The 14,755-nt window shown below is 43.3% G+C and overlaps 1 protein-coding gene across 1 annotated transcript in view; it reads left to right on the top strand.

Annotated features, from left to right (window-relative positions):
- WIPF2 (WAS/WASL interacting protein family member 2) overlaps positions 1-14,755 on the top strand; it is a 32,467-nt gene that overhangs the window by 1,442 nt on the left and 16,270 nt on the right. The gene's annotated exons all lie outside the window — the stretch shown is intronic.

Genomic DNA, 14,755 nt, shown 5'->3' with positions numbered 1-14,755 from the left:
TGTTGAAGGGGGTGGGTGATTTGGTAGGAGCCCCTGTGCTCTGGGGGAGGTGAGGGGGGAAAGAAGAGGGGTTTCTTGGGTGAGCAAAGGTAAGAGGATACTAGGTGAGTGCTGGGAAGAAGATACTCGACTTTGATACGTTGACTAGGAGAAATCAAGTATAAAGAAAGGGGCCTGGAATGAGGAGGAGAGATTGGAAAATTGTATTTAGATTCCCCCCCCCCCAATGTCGCCGCTTGTTTAGGTACTGGGGCTATTTCAAGCCAGGGGTTGGGAAAGAGGAGTGGGGGTGTGTACAGGCTGAGGGTATTGGGAGGGTTGCGCAAGCGAGAATTTATGGGAGAGGTGGGTCGAGAGCATTGCGGGGCTTGGTTAGCACGGTTTGAAATACTGTAGTTGGTGCTGAGCTGGTGCTTTCCGGGGAAGGGGTGTGTTGCAGCGCCAGAGGTTTTTGTCTGCGGGTGGTTGAGGATTTAGACGTAAGCTGAACAGGTGAAGCAGATAAATATGTGGTGGCTTATGTATCTGGGTGATACATTGAGGGTGAATAAAATGGGAGCAGGTGACAAACTGTCAGGAGGGAGGGAGGTTTTCATAAACTGCTGTGAATTTTGTGAGGGCTATACATGTATATACTTCGCTGCTGAAATGGTGGCATTGAGAAGTATCTGTGGAAGGGGGCTAGGTTATTTATAGGGTGAGTGAGGGTGTGGCATTGAGGAAACTGCCCTTTTTCTTCCTTATTCTTCTAAGTCGCTGGAAGTTGAGGGTCAGACACAACAAGAACAGGTGACGAGGAGGGATACGAGTTTCTTTGGAGTGTCACCCATAATATTTTGCTCTTAAGCTCCAAATAAGGTACTTGAAACTTAGATGTGCACAAAGATTGAGGGAGTTTTAGTATGTCCTCTGAATATGAGCTGAATGCGCTTGGGATCTGACATGCTTACAGGCAAACTGCATCCGCTTACTTCCCACAGTCCTCTATTCCTTTTTGCTCTCTTCCAAACCAGGGCCTCTTCCGGATTATATGTTGTCTTTCCCTTTGCTGTAAATGGCCGTTTGGGCATATGCTGGGTGTGGTCTCCTTTTCATTCCTCCTTCAGAGGTATGTGTTGTCAGTCAGTGAATAACCTTAGTTCAAGGATCTGTGCACTCACCTTTCTGCAGGTGGAGTTGCCTTCCTCAGTTGCTTTTCTTAGAATGTTATCAGTGCTTGTCTGACTGTAGTATTTGTTCACTAAATGTGTGGTTTTCAAAACTCTCAACATACTTGGAAGTGGAGAGTGCAGAAATACCTGCAAGTTAGGTGGGGTGGGATTATGTATTAAGACAGCATACTGGCATACAGCTTTCTCACTGAACAGTTGTTTACATATACCTTTTCCCCATAGAGCTTTCTCTTTCAGTTAGATTCCTCCTTCATTGCAGTCCTTGCTCACTGGGGATCATGTTCTGCTTCGGTTCTATGGTGGCCTGCTGGAGTAAAATGATGGATTTGGGCAATTTATAATTTTTCAGCTTCCCTGTATTCTAAATTGGATATGCCCTTGGCTTTGCAAAGTATTGTGCATTTTAAGACTGCAATGTAAATTGTTCCTGTTGCGGTCAACATTGCATGACACTCCTAGTTTGCATGTCTTGCCCTCTTAAATGTATTGCTATTTGCATGCCTGTGATGGGTAACTGTCATTCCAAAATGTGTGGAACCTTCTTTGAAGTTTTATAAAACAAGACAGATTGTACAATTATCTGTCGGGGATTACTTTTGGTACAGGATAACCTGTAAACATGAGAAGGCTCTACTGCAGAGATGGGGAATCCAGTGCTTTCTAGACGTTGTTGGACTCTCTAATTCCCATTAGCCCCAGTCAAAATGGTCAGTAGTTGGGGAGGATGGGAGTTGTAGTCATGAAAAGCATCAGGAAGGCTCCATGTTCCCTGTTCTGCCCACCCGGCTAATGTAGTTTGGTCCCAATTCTGGGTTTGATTCTAGCACCTGCCTGCCAGAGTATTGCTGACCAGTGACACGGCCTTTTCAGACCCTGGAATGCGCTCCTTAGTGAGGTGTGTGCTCTCTCATTAAACTGCTTTTAGATATTTTTTTTAAAAAGTTTTGCCATTACTGTGTCAGCCGTCCTGGGATGTAAATCCAATAAATAAAATAAACTGTATTTGGAATAATGCATGTGTTCTGGAATAATGCATGTGTTTCTTTTCTGAGCAGTAACTACAGTATCTCCTTTCTACATTCTGCTTTCTCTGTCTGCAGTCTTGTCCTTGTCCTTTCCATTTCCCATCTTCCAAAATCTGTTGTATAGAGAGGCTAGTCCTCCTTGTTTCTGATTACAGGCAGAAGAGTGGAGGAAGAGACAGGCCTCAAGGTGATTAAACTTGATTGTGGGGTTCTGGCCAGTGTAATTGGTACAACACTGAGAAGGGAGGCCAATTATTCCAACAGGTCTTTAAGAACTGACTGGAAAAGGGCTTGTGCTGTGATGTTTTGTTTTCTTCCTCTTCTTCTTGTTAGCTATATTTTCAAATACCGGTATATCTTTTTGTAGTATTTCAATTCTGTAAGTGTGTAATTACTTTTAATGTCCATATTTTCTATGTTTTATCCTGTTTTATTTCTAAGGCACCTGGGGAAAAGGCAGGATAATAATAAGAAATACTGTGGGAAGGATCCATTGGATAGGGTCATTTCAACATTACCTCATTGAGATGGAAGCAACTTCTGGAAAAGCAGATTAGCTCCAGTAATTTTTAAAGCAGGGGTCAATAAATTTGTGGCCTTCTAGATGCTGTTCACCTGGTCAGTGACCAGGGATAATGGGAGTTGTAGTGTAGCAACATCTGGAAGGCCACAGGTTCCCCCATCCTGATTACTTTTGGCATGTCACTCACAGTCTCTGTTTCCCCTGTGATAAAAGGTAAAGGTAAATGACCCTTGGATGGTTAAGTCCAGTCAAAGGTGACTGTGGGGTTGCGGTGCTCATCTCACTTTCAGGCCGAGGGAGCCGGTGTTTGTCCACAGACAGCTTTCCGGGTCATGTGGCCAGCATGACTAAACCACTTCTGGTGCAACGGAACACCATGACGGAAACCAAAGCACACGGAAACACTGTTTACCTTCTGCCGCAGCGGTACCTATTTATCTACTTGCACTGGTGTGCTTTTGAACTGCTAGGTTGGCAGAAGCTGGGACAGAGCAATGGGAGCTCACCCCATCATGCAAATTTGAACCGCTGACCTTTTGATCAGCAAGCCCAAGAGGCTCAGTGGTTTAGACCACAGCGTCATCCGTGTCCCCTGTATAAGTCTCTGTTTCCCCTATATGCAATATGGGAATATTGATTATGTTCTTGCCGATAGCAATAATACGTAAAAATGTGCTTCCTGGAGAAAAAGTTTATTAAATACCATTTTGGCTGGTATTGGATGATATTCCGTGCTCGTGCTACGCAGAGTAGACCCATTGAAGTTAATGTATGTGACTAACTGGTTCATTAATTTTAATGGGGCTAATCTCACCCAGAACTTAGTTGAATACAGCTCATTGTATCCATTCAATACGTTACTAATTGGATTTATAAAATAGTTCATTTTTAGAAAAAAAAATTCTGCGGGAAAATATAGCTGTTTCTGCGGAATTATCCACCTCAACGTACTGCATTAAATAAGCTTGGGTTGTTTGCTGTATTAAGTGTGATACAGCAGAACTGTAACTTATGAATGCCTGAGGGATGTTAGCTTTGCATGAGGTACCTGTAAAATATTACACCAATCCAAATCTTCAAATTATACAGCTTGTTGTACACCTTCCCCCTTGTATTGGCTCAGGGCGGATAACGGTACTTGACACGAAAGCAAGTGAAACTAACAAAACAATATTCTCACTAAACCAGTGACTTTCAGACTACCTGGGGAGCCCTGGGTTTCCTTGGAAGCTTATAGCAGCGATTTCTCAAAGAGTAAATCAAGACTAGCAGAGAGGCTTCCCCGAAAGGCAGCTTACCAACCACTGCTGATTATCCCTTAATACACATCTGCAAGTGAGTATTGGGTGTGTTTCAGGCGCTCTCCTATAATGACGTCCTACAAGCCTGGGAAGCGCTTTCGTGGACTGAGGATCTGTTCACATCTTTCAATCCTCTGCAATGTGCAAGGTTTCTTGGGGGAACGGTGGCAGACAGGTCAGTATGGAAGTGATTTACAGAGATGTAGAAAGCTTGCTAACTACTACATTGAGCCAGAACTAGCATTGATTATACCAACAAAAAACTAACCCTCAAATAAGACTACTGTAGTACTTTCCATCTCTTACTGCGTAATGTTTCATGTGCTAGAGCCTGCATCATTGGATATAGAAGGTGCTTTCTGCATTGTGGATAATAGTCATTTATGTAAAGGTATGCATAGGGAACAGTTGGCTTACAGTGTAAGGTGATTTCTAGGTAGCTTTCTTTTAAAATAGCTGTGGTACCTAGAAAATAATACGTTGCTGTTAGGTAAAGCTCAAGTAAACGGTGGAGTTGGAGAAGGTGAAAATCCTGATGAAGCCTCTTGAGCAGCTCCTTAGCATGAGCCTAAATTAGAAATATACCCGGTAAGTCATTAATGGAAAAGCTATGGTTTTCCCAGTAGTGATGTATGGAAGTGAGAGCTGGACCATAAAGAAGGCTGATCGCCAAAGAATTGATGCTTTTGAATTATGGTGCTGGAGGAGACTCTTGAGAGTTCCGATGGACTCCAAGAAGATCAAACCTATCCATTCTGAAGGAAATCAGCCCCGAGTGCTCACTGGAAGGACAGATTGTGAAGCTGAGGCTCCAATACTTTGGCCATCTCATGAGAAGAAAAGACTCCCTGGAAAAGACCCTGATGTTGGGAAAGATGGAGGGCACTAGGAGAAGGGGACGACAGAGGATGAGATGGTTGGACAGTGTTCTCGAAGGTACCAACATGAGTTTGACCAAACGACTAAACAGCAACAACAAGAAGTCATAAATATATTGAGGCGTATTAGGTAAGGCGGATGGTAACTTTTCAGGAAGCACTGTTGTATGTCAACCGTAACAAGTTTGCATAGTGTAGTGATGTGTGTGCTCATTTATCCACGAATGTAATGTGGATATGTGCATGAGGATTAAGCACAACAGTTCCGTGGCGGTATGAGCTGTTCTGTGTGGAATGATCATGGTTGCCTGAAATCCATTCACATGGCCATCTAGGCATGTCATGATTCAGCATATATGGTGGTGGTTACGGTTCTTCTTAGGAATTTCCGAATGTTAACCTCCTTTATAGCACTGATTTTTGCAACCCCTGGCCTATGAATTTTTGGTACCGGACAAAAAGTGTCAAAGGGTTTTTGTGGAGTGGTAATTGTAGTGCTGCCTCGTATTGGTAGACAAAATCCTTAAGAGTGATGGTAATTTTGGGCTCAGGCCTGAGACTGAGGGCAGTCTGTGTAACAGCCTAGTCTGGGATTACATTGATGGGTTTGGATCACTGAGTAGCTGTGTGTGAGGGAAATGAATTCACAAGTTGTGAAAGAGTGACTCAAGGTCACCACACACTTATGATACGTCAGGTTTAGGGCGGAAGGATGGGCCACAATGCCGGATAAGTGCTCTTCTCGAGTAAATTGTGTGGCTTGATAGGTTAACGTTATTTAGAGCATTTTGATTCCTTTGGCACTTTCTCAAGTTTTAATCAATCTCCTTCTTGAGGAATATGAAGTGGATGTTTCATTTCCTCCTGTGTTTGGATATATACTGATGACATCAGAATAAATTGAGTAAATTGATCCAGTGAAGTGTTTACATCTGGCTTGCATCCTTTATTTTAAGGATAGCTTTAGTTCTTATAAGAACAAGTATGAACAGCACTGACTGATTGCATTTCTTCCCTGTTCTGTAATTGTAGGAGAAGGAGTCATTATTTGAATTATTTCAGTTTAACAACTGCTAATGTAGTTTAATTCTTGTTGATTTCAGGGGGGGGGGAACCACTGTATACTCCTCCTAGGACTTGGGAATGCTGCTAGGGACTGCATGTCTATTCTCTGCTATCAAAAAATATGTGCCTTCACACTTAAGGTTGGATGCCTTCTCCTTCGTGTGCTGGCTTTTCACAAGTGTGGAGCTTTTATGAGCGAGTATTCAACCTTTTCTCCTCTCCTTACGTTCTGTTCTGAAATATACAGTCTGCAAAATGTGCTTTCTGAGATTGGGTCAACAAATGTGGCAGAATAAGGTGGACTTTTCCACTTCAGAATGCTGGTGGGGATAACATTTTTTGAATGCTTCCCCCCACTCCCTGCAAATTGAAAACAAGCAAGTTTTCTAGCCTAGCTCCTTGCTTGCTATTCTGTTTTTATATTTTCAGGGATCTTTTCCCATAGGAGAGCATAAAAAATGTGACACACGCCCATACAGCGCACACAAGATACCTGCTGTCCATTCTACTGAATGAATAAAGGAGAGATTGCTGTTTGAAGAACATGTCCTTGTACCTTGGAACAGTTATTTAAATGTTGCCAGAGTATAAAAAGTTAAGTCTGCTGTGACCCTTTTCAGGGTCCACCATAAAGAGGGAGTAATAGCGTCGTCCTCTTCAGAAAACCAAATGGAGGAAGGCCTTGCTTGACTGAACACAAGCAGCCTTGTGAGGAATACATTCCTGCGTATAAAGAATGCTTAAGCAGAAATTCTGTGCACATCGTAATCCATGCAGAAGTATCTAGCACCGTTTATATTCCTGCCAAAGGTAGTGTGGGAAATACCGTGTATAAATAATAAACACGTTTGAAAAGTCTGTCCTATTTTGCAGATTCCTTGTAGATCTTGGAAAGGGTCTTAATGTAAAATACGGGAACGATGTGAATGAGCAAAAATTTTAGAAGTGAATGAGCCAGCTTTTTTGCTCCGTTTTGTCGCTGCCCTAACATTTTGTGTAAAAGGAGACGAGGCAGTTAATAGCACTAAATTTGGAGTGGGTGAAGCAGGTGCTGCTTCCTTGGAGTGTTACCCTTTCCCCTCAATATTTGGTTTAGGGTGTCCCTTGCAAGATGCTGTGGGTTTTGGCACCTGCATCCCAAAGTCCCCATTTAACCTTTCTCAGGCCATGCTTGAGAAGCCATGTCTGTTCATGCGGCACCTCTACCAGCCCGTGACAATGCTGCCAATCCAATCATCCCTTTGTGTCGCAAGCTGATTCAATTTAAGCCACAGCGGTGCCCTACTTGGCATGTTCAGATCAATGTGAGAGCTTTCTCTTGGGCCCTGCCACCTTAGCTTGTCTCCTACAGCACTTCCATTGTGGGCTGGTTTTGTCTTCTGGCTTGGAAGGCCCATCTTCCTCATGTTTCTAGCATTCCAGGTCTGTAGGTCAGCCTTTCAAAAAATAAAGTAAAATTGTGTGTTTTTAAGAAATGCCAGATGGCCCCCATGCTTTTACCTAGATGTTACAAGGCAGTTTCAGGTAAGGATCCAGTCAGTTACTTGCCCTGGGCAAAAAGTTAATGGGAAGACTGCTATGACCTATTCATGTCTTATAAGTGTTTTAGCTCCTCTTACTATGCAGTTGTAAGAAATTTGCCCCAACTGTCCGTTCAGATAGCATTCTTAACACTTTCCATACCACAGGCTTTGGGGGAGAAGGTCAGTGATATGTTAAAATACTATAATGTGTGTTGATTTTGATAATTGTACTTCAACTTACTAATGCTGCTCCTTTTACTGGTTTGCATATGCACTAATCACATTACCATCACTGTTTTCTGGCCTTGCTGTAGCTGCAGTGTTCTTAAAAGAATGGTTAGCATGTGCCTGGACTACAGGATTGGTACCTGGGGAGGAGGGAGGTGTACCCTGTTCAGATATTTCAGATAGGGAAGGAGCAGATATGGCAGAGGGGGGCAAACAAGCCATTCCAGGGAAAGGGAGATCAGAGACATAAAAGTTGCCCCGCTTTCCACTACCTCCCCCACCCTCCTGAGTTACTCTATCAACAGATGTTGCTGTTAAATCCCAGGTTAATAATAATAATAATCATCATCATTACATCATCATCCGTTCGACTTCCAAAACATTTGAAAACCAAAGCACGGCTTCTCATTGGCTGCAGGAAGTTCCTGCAGCCAATCAGAAGCCGCTGAGGTGCCGTCGGACGTTCAGCTTCCAAAAGAACATTTGCAAAGCAGAACAGTCAGTTCCGGGTTTTGATCATTCGGGAGCCGAAATGTTTGAGAACTAGGCTGTTTGGCTTCCAAAGTACGATTGTGTTGTTGTTGTCAGCAGCAGTAGCAGCAGCAGCTAATAAAGAACATAACATTTTCTAAGCAATCTACAGATGACTAAAAGATAAGACCCAGACCAAAGGTCCTCAACATTAAAGGAAGAAGGAATAGAAGAGAAAAAGAAAGCAATGGAGTTTATATATGGGATCAGCTTGGTCCAGGAGATGGGGGCATATGAAATCTCCAGTGGCTCCTGTTCCCTGGCCAGGAGCAGAGCCCAGGGCATGCCTGCTTTTTTATTCTAGCACTTGATCCTGGCATGAATTACCAAGGCATGGATAGACAAGCTGGGAGGTAGTGTTCTTTTTCAGCTCTGTCTACTTGGTTTCTTGGTGCAGCAACAACAGACTGGAGGGCTCAGGAGGGGCGTGTGACAATCTTACTCGGCTACAAGTGATCGCCAAAGAAGAAGAAGTAGTGATTCATAAGGATGTAGTCTTCATCTCTAGAGAAGCCCTAGGTTTGAGTGTTTGTACCTGGTGTTGAGCAGTTTGGTTAATTTCAGTAAATGCGAATTCTCCAGAAGAGGCTGCCTGAGGACATTCTCAACAGAGGTAGAAATACATTCCATTATGCTGACCACATTGGCAACATTTTGCAGAAGATGTTTTTAATATATGAGCTAATCTTACAGTGGTATAATGCCCCCAAATATTGCAAATTCCCCCTGCAATCAGAGTCATTTGCGGCATCTCCTAGGTCATTTCCCCAACACTCTTTTAGATCACGAGACATAAATGTTCTGTATCGTTTAGATGTCCATCCTCTCACGTTAACAAACAACACTTGAAAGTACAAGCTGTTCAAAATCTTTGAGAGTGAGGGCAGCTTGAGTCTTTATTTCTTGTTGTGATATAAAAGAGGTGGTTTGTTTCAGCACCAGCCAATTACAACCCAAGGTTCCAAGTTTCTCTTGCAACACCCTTCCTCCAAGTGGCTCAGAGTTTCAAGTAAAATTCATTTAAATGATATAAACCTTTTCCCTACCCCAGCCATAACAATACTGAAGCATGTTCTTATTAAAAGAAAAAAACGCATTTTTATCCTGTATTTGCATGCCCATTAAAAGAATAGCATCTATTGGAATTCCCATATTGTGTGTTTCTTCCATTTGAACCAATACCTTTCATGTATTGCTAGTTATTAGGAATGTAGCCTGCCTTAACTCTTTGGCTTCATAATACAGGTTAATTTTGGGTGTCCCCCAGCCACCTGTTTTGCCTGTTTCATACAGATTAGATTTATTCACCCAAGCCTTTTTACATCCATATATTTCAATGGCCAAAATTTGGGCTGAAAAATCTACAGGAAGAATTTTGAAAAGCGATACCGGTAATAACGTAGGCAGACAAGCTTTTTTTTTCTTTTCTTTTTTTTACAGAAGCAATTTTTCTCAGTATGGAAATATTAAAGGAAGCCCACCTTCTAAAATCACTTTTAATTCTTTTTCTACCATCAGGGTGAAGTTGGCCAGAAATAGTTTCTTTGGGTTCTTGGTTACCCAAACTTCTGAATATTGGAAGCTTTATGACTGGTGCTTCTATCAAAGCTATTGCCTCTTTGTGGAATACAGAGATGAGTTTCACAAACGACACCGTACAATATATTTGTAACTGTTCCATGCTTATACTTGGATTTCATAAGTCACTTCAAATATAGACTGCGAGGGTATGCATAAGCGAGCAGCTGGGATTAAAGCAAAATTCATCTTGGTTTATCTAAATCAGAAGGCAGTCCACATATGGTCTTCAGAAGCATACTGTTGCTTTCAGTTCTAATGGCAATGATTAGCATTTACCTTTAATAATAAAACATTGGGCATTCATAAAAAAATTCCTTCAGTAGCACCTTAAAGACCAACAGTTTATATTTTGGTATGAGCTTTCGTGTGCATGCACACTTCTTCAGATACACTAGATACATTGGGCATTCATTTATCTTTAGAGTGTTCATATTTATTTTACCACAATTCTGTTGCCGTTCTGCAGCCTGGTGACTGAGGCAGAGAGAAAGGACTTGGTGAGCTCATGGTAGATGTAGAATTTTGTTTGGGGACATCATGGTACATAGTTCAGTCCCTTAGTCCCCATATAACACCAGCTCCTGAGGAGGGAAGTTCTGTAATTGAGGACTGTCAGTGGGATGGCTCTTGGCATGTCATCGCTGTCCAAATGTGTTGTTTTAAGTGGCATTCAGAGGATGCTCTTGGCTGATCTTGGTAAGGTATAGGAAAGGCATAATCTCCTGGCCCCAGTCATTTAGCTGGGTGCCTTTATGGGAAGTCTCACCCTGTGCTTTCAGACCTCAGTTGGCATTGTTAACAGGTATTAGCAATTTGGGGATTTGAGAGTGCTTAGGGTGAACAGCAAGCACTAGGAAGAGGTTAAAGCAGGTGTAGGCAACCTAAGGCCTATGGGCAAACAAGCGGCCCACAAGGGTCGTTTAACCGGCCCCCGAACCAAGCCGCCTGCTCGGCAAGTACCCAGGCGCTGCGCTAAAGTGGTGCAGCACGGTGACTCGCTTCTGCGCTGCCGAAAATCGCGTCTGCACATGCTCAGATGCCGAAAATCGCGTCTGCACATGCTCAGATGCCAGAAATTGTGTCTGCGCAGATGCAAATGCCGGAAATCGTAGCCGCGTGCGATCCAGCCCACAGAGGGATCTCTGCTGGAGTGAACCGGCCCAGGCGAGGAAAACCTTGCCGACCCCTGGGTTAAAGCCTGCTCCCCATGTCTGAGAGATCACTGTCCCCATGTTGCTACCAGCTATTAAATAGCTGTTAATAGCTAAAAGAGAGAGGAGGCGTTTTACCAATACTGTACAGTTTTGCTGCGTTTATCACTCCCTTGCTGCTGCCATTCACAGAAGGTTGCATTGTGGGAGTAAACATGTTTGCTTGGTTCTGTTTAGGGCATATGAGGCACGCAAAAGGCGACCATCGTTAGGAAAGTAATTGTCAATATCGTAAATGCTGGGCAGAGAAAACAGCATCTTGTTTCTGCAATAATGAGGGCGATTATATCTGGCTCACTGTGTTTCTGGGAAGTTAATGAGCCAGGGCATCTGTTATGATTAAATCACTTCTATTCCCACAGTAGCAGTGCTATAGCAAAATAAAAATAAAAATTCCAACACAAGTCACTAGTAAGCGTCAACGTGGTGGCATAGTATCTTTGTGGGTCATCTTTGGCACCTTCAAGGCTGATCAGCACATTGAGATACAGGCAACCCTCCCATTTACGCATGTTCACTTTGTGCGTATCACGCCAGACCTGGAAGTGACATGAAAACATCACAAAAGGGGCAGAATGGAGTGTTTGCATACCTTTTCAATGGTGTTTCAAATATACGCGATTTCACTTGGTGCTTTTTGTAAATTCTAAAACAGGGGTCAGCAAACATTTTCAGCAGGGGGCCGGACCACTGTCCCTCAGACCTTGTGGGGGGCCGGACTATATTTTGACAAAAAATATGAACGAATTCCTATGCCCCACAAATAACCCAGCATTTTAAATAAAAGGACACATTCTACTCATGTAAAAACATGCTGATTCCTGGACTGTCCGAGGGCCGGATTTAGGAGGTGATTGGGCCACATCCGGCCCCCAGGCCTTAGTTTGGGGACCCCTGTTCTAAAACCACTTCAGATCCTTCCCCTCCACCCCAGTAATCATGTGCACAGTTTAATAACCAAATTTTCACGAGCCAAAAGCAGAGGAGACTGAAGGAAGTTGCTCCACAGTTGCTTGATTCAGTGTTTTGCTTAGGAAAAAACCCCAGTGTTTTACTACATACAGCAAGCGAACCAATGGGCCAAACTCCATCAGTCAGTCAAGGGTTTTTCATGCTAGGCATAGCTCCGGCTATCTTTGCCAGCTTACATGTCTTGCAGCACATGCATTCCCAGAGACTGCGTGATTAATTGAGTGCTTGCTGCCTTTGGACCAGTCACTTCCCATGCTTTGAAACTGTCACACCGCCCCCATAACATTGTAGTCACATCATGGGCATGTACATCTTTGCATGCTTGTAAACCCAAGTGTGTGACTGCACACTGGGATGAGAGTTGGAACAGGAATGGAATCGGAGAGGCAGAGCTTCAGTAGATGAAACAAACTAAATTGTGTTCTATGACTTCTTGATTGAAAGCTCCTATCTTAGGTATGTTTTATTTTCCATCCAATTTTATTCCCTTTCAAGTAGTTGCGAGGATCTTTTAGTACTTCCATCGTACAATGCTATGAACTTTTTTTTTTTAAAGGCATGGCTGAGTGGTGGCAAATATCTAGCCTTGGGTGTACATTTCTCTGATTTGATTGCTTTCATACTGAATATGTTAGTATCAAGCATTTTTATTCCTAAATTGGAGATCTGAGTAAATAAGGGGATCTGATATTCCAGGCAGAGAAAAGAAGCTCTCTGAGGACAGCTGCAGGTTGGGCTAGACTGCCTGTCCTTTCGGCACCAGTGAACTTGTAGACATTGACCACAAGTAATGAGGCAGAGGGTGCATAGATTCTGGTAGCACGAAATACTTATAACAACAGCTGGTTGGGGCAGAGACGTCTGACAATGAATTGACATTTGTTTAATCGGGTTGCAGTTCTAATAGCTAGCCTGCTCTAAACAATAAAAGGTAGAGGCGCCTGATTTGCAAACAAGTGGGGACGGGAAGAAGGAAAATAAGCAATGGAAAGAAGCGTGTATATTCTTGTGGAGTATCGCCCAGCCAGCTTTAAGGGAGACCGACTTAAACGTCAAACAACATATCACTGGTCCAAAAAAAAGGACTTGACATTAGGGAGAGTGTTTCCATTTCATTAATGGTGTGAAACATGGTGGCAACACTTCTCCAGGTTTGTCTCTTTGAAGCTCAGTCACTTTGCCAGAGTTTCGGGTGCTTGGTTGCGCCATCTCTTGTCAACTGCTGCTGTCTTACCAGGCAGAGCTGAGATTTCCAGTGATGACTTCTAGACAGCCTGTCGCAGTTTAAGGAAGGTTGGCAGGTAACCACTAGACCAGGGGTCAGCAACCTTTTTCAGCTGTGGGCCGGTCCACCATCCCTCAGACCATGTGGTGGCCTGGACTTTTTTTTGGGGGGGGGGAATGAATGAATTCCTATGCCCCACAAATAACCCAGAGATGCGATTTAAATAAAAGCACACATTCTACTCAAGTAAAAACATCAGGCGGGCTCCACAAATATCCCAGAGATGTATTTTAAATAAAAGGAAACATTCTACTCATGTAAAAACATGCTGATTCCTGGACCGTCTGTGGGCCAGATTGAGAAGGCGATTGGGCCGCATCTGGCCCATGGGCCTTAGGTTGCCTACCCTGGCACTAGACAGATTGTCTGTGGCAAACAGGAATCTTCCTTAGAAGACCAAGTAGGAAAACATGAACGAAACACTTCCTCCTTCCCCCCCTTTCTTTTTTGGGGGACCACAAGTAACTAGCCAAGGGTGTGTGGAGGCAAACAGGCTGGCAAAACATCCGATAGGCTGGTGATTTTAATGACTTTATTTGCAAGAACTGTTTAAGGATGGGTTGTGAGACCATCTTTGCAAACTTGGATTGTATGCTGTGGGGTGCTTTGTTGCATTGTGTTTCACCCCCAGTGCATTTATTGTATTATTCTGTCTATAAGACGCCCCCTATTTTTGAGGACTCAGATTTAAGAAAATTGGGGGGGGGATGTATCCATGTATAAGATGCCCCCTAATTTCTGACATTATTTTTAAGGGAAAAACCTAGTCTTATACAATAATTCTCTGTTCCTGTACAGTCCTGTGTTTGTCATTGCTGTACTTAGGGAAAGGACAGCAAAACGATTTTTCTAGAGGAAATGCTCCTGCCTTCCACCTAGCCTGCGTATCTCTTTCCGTGAAAGTTGAAATTGGAAGCACCTAATATTTTCTGTTCCCTGGATATTTGAAGCCAGAGATAGGCAAGGTGGGTCCTTCCAGATGTGATAGTGGACTGCAGCTCCCATCAACCACTGCCAGTGTGGCCAGTGATCAATGATGCTGAGAGTTGTAGTCCAGCAACATCTGGAGGGCACCACTTTGGGAATCTATGTTTTAGGGGAAATAGCTGATGCAAGCATCCTCTTTCACATCTCTGTATCCACGAAGGTCAGAAGCATTTCTTTAAAAACAAAGTTTTTTTCTTCTTCCAGGTTTGGAACCTGCAGGTGCCCTAGAGCATATCCAGAATAGATGTGTGTTCTTGCAGCTTCTGTTAATTTCACGTATGGGAAACGTTCTTAGTGGATCATGCCTTTCGACTGGGAAATGCCTACTTTTCACAGCTGTCAAGTTCTCCCTTTTTTTAAGGGAAATTCCTTTAGTCTGAATAGGCTTCCTCGTGAGAAAAGGGAAAACTTGACAGCTATGACTTTTGCCTGCTCTTAGGGGGGTGGGGGGGGGTGGAGATGCCTGGAGTTAC

This window comes from Zootoca vivipara, chromosome 13 (genome assembly GCF_963506605.1).
Source record: "Zootoca vivipara chromosome 13, rZooViv1.1, whole genome shotgun sequence".
Taxonomy (NCBI): domain Eukaryota; kingdom Metazoa; phylum Chordata; class Lepidosauria; order Squamata; family Lacertidae; genus Zootoca; species Zootoca vivipara.
Note: the sequence above shows the minus strand (reverse complement) of the source record. Positions and strands in the feature narration are given on the sequence as shown.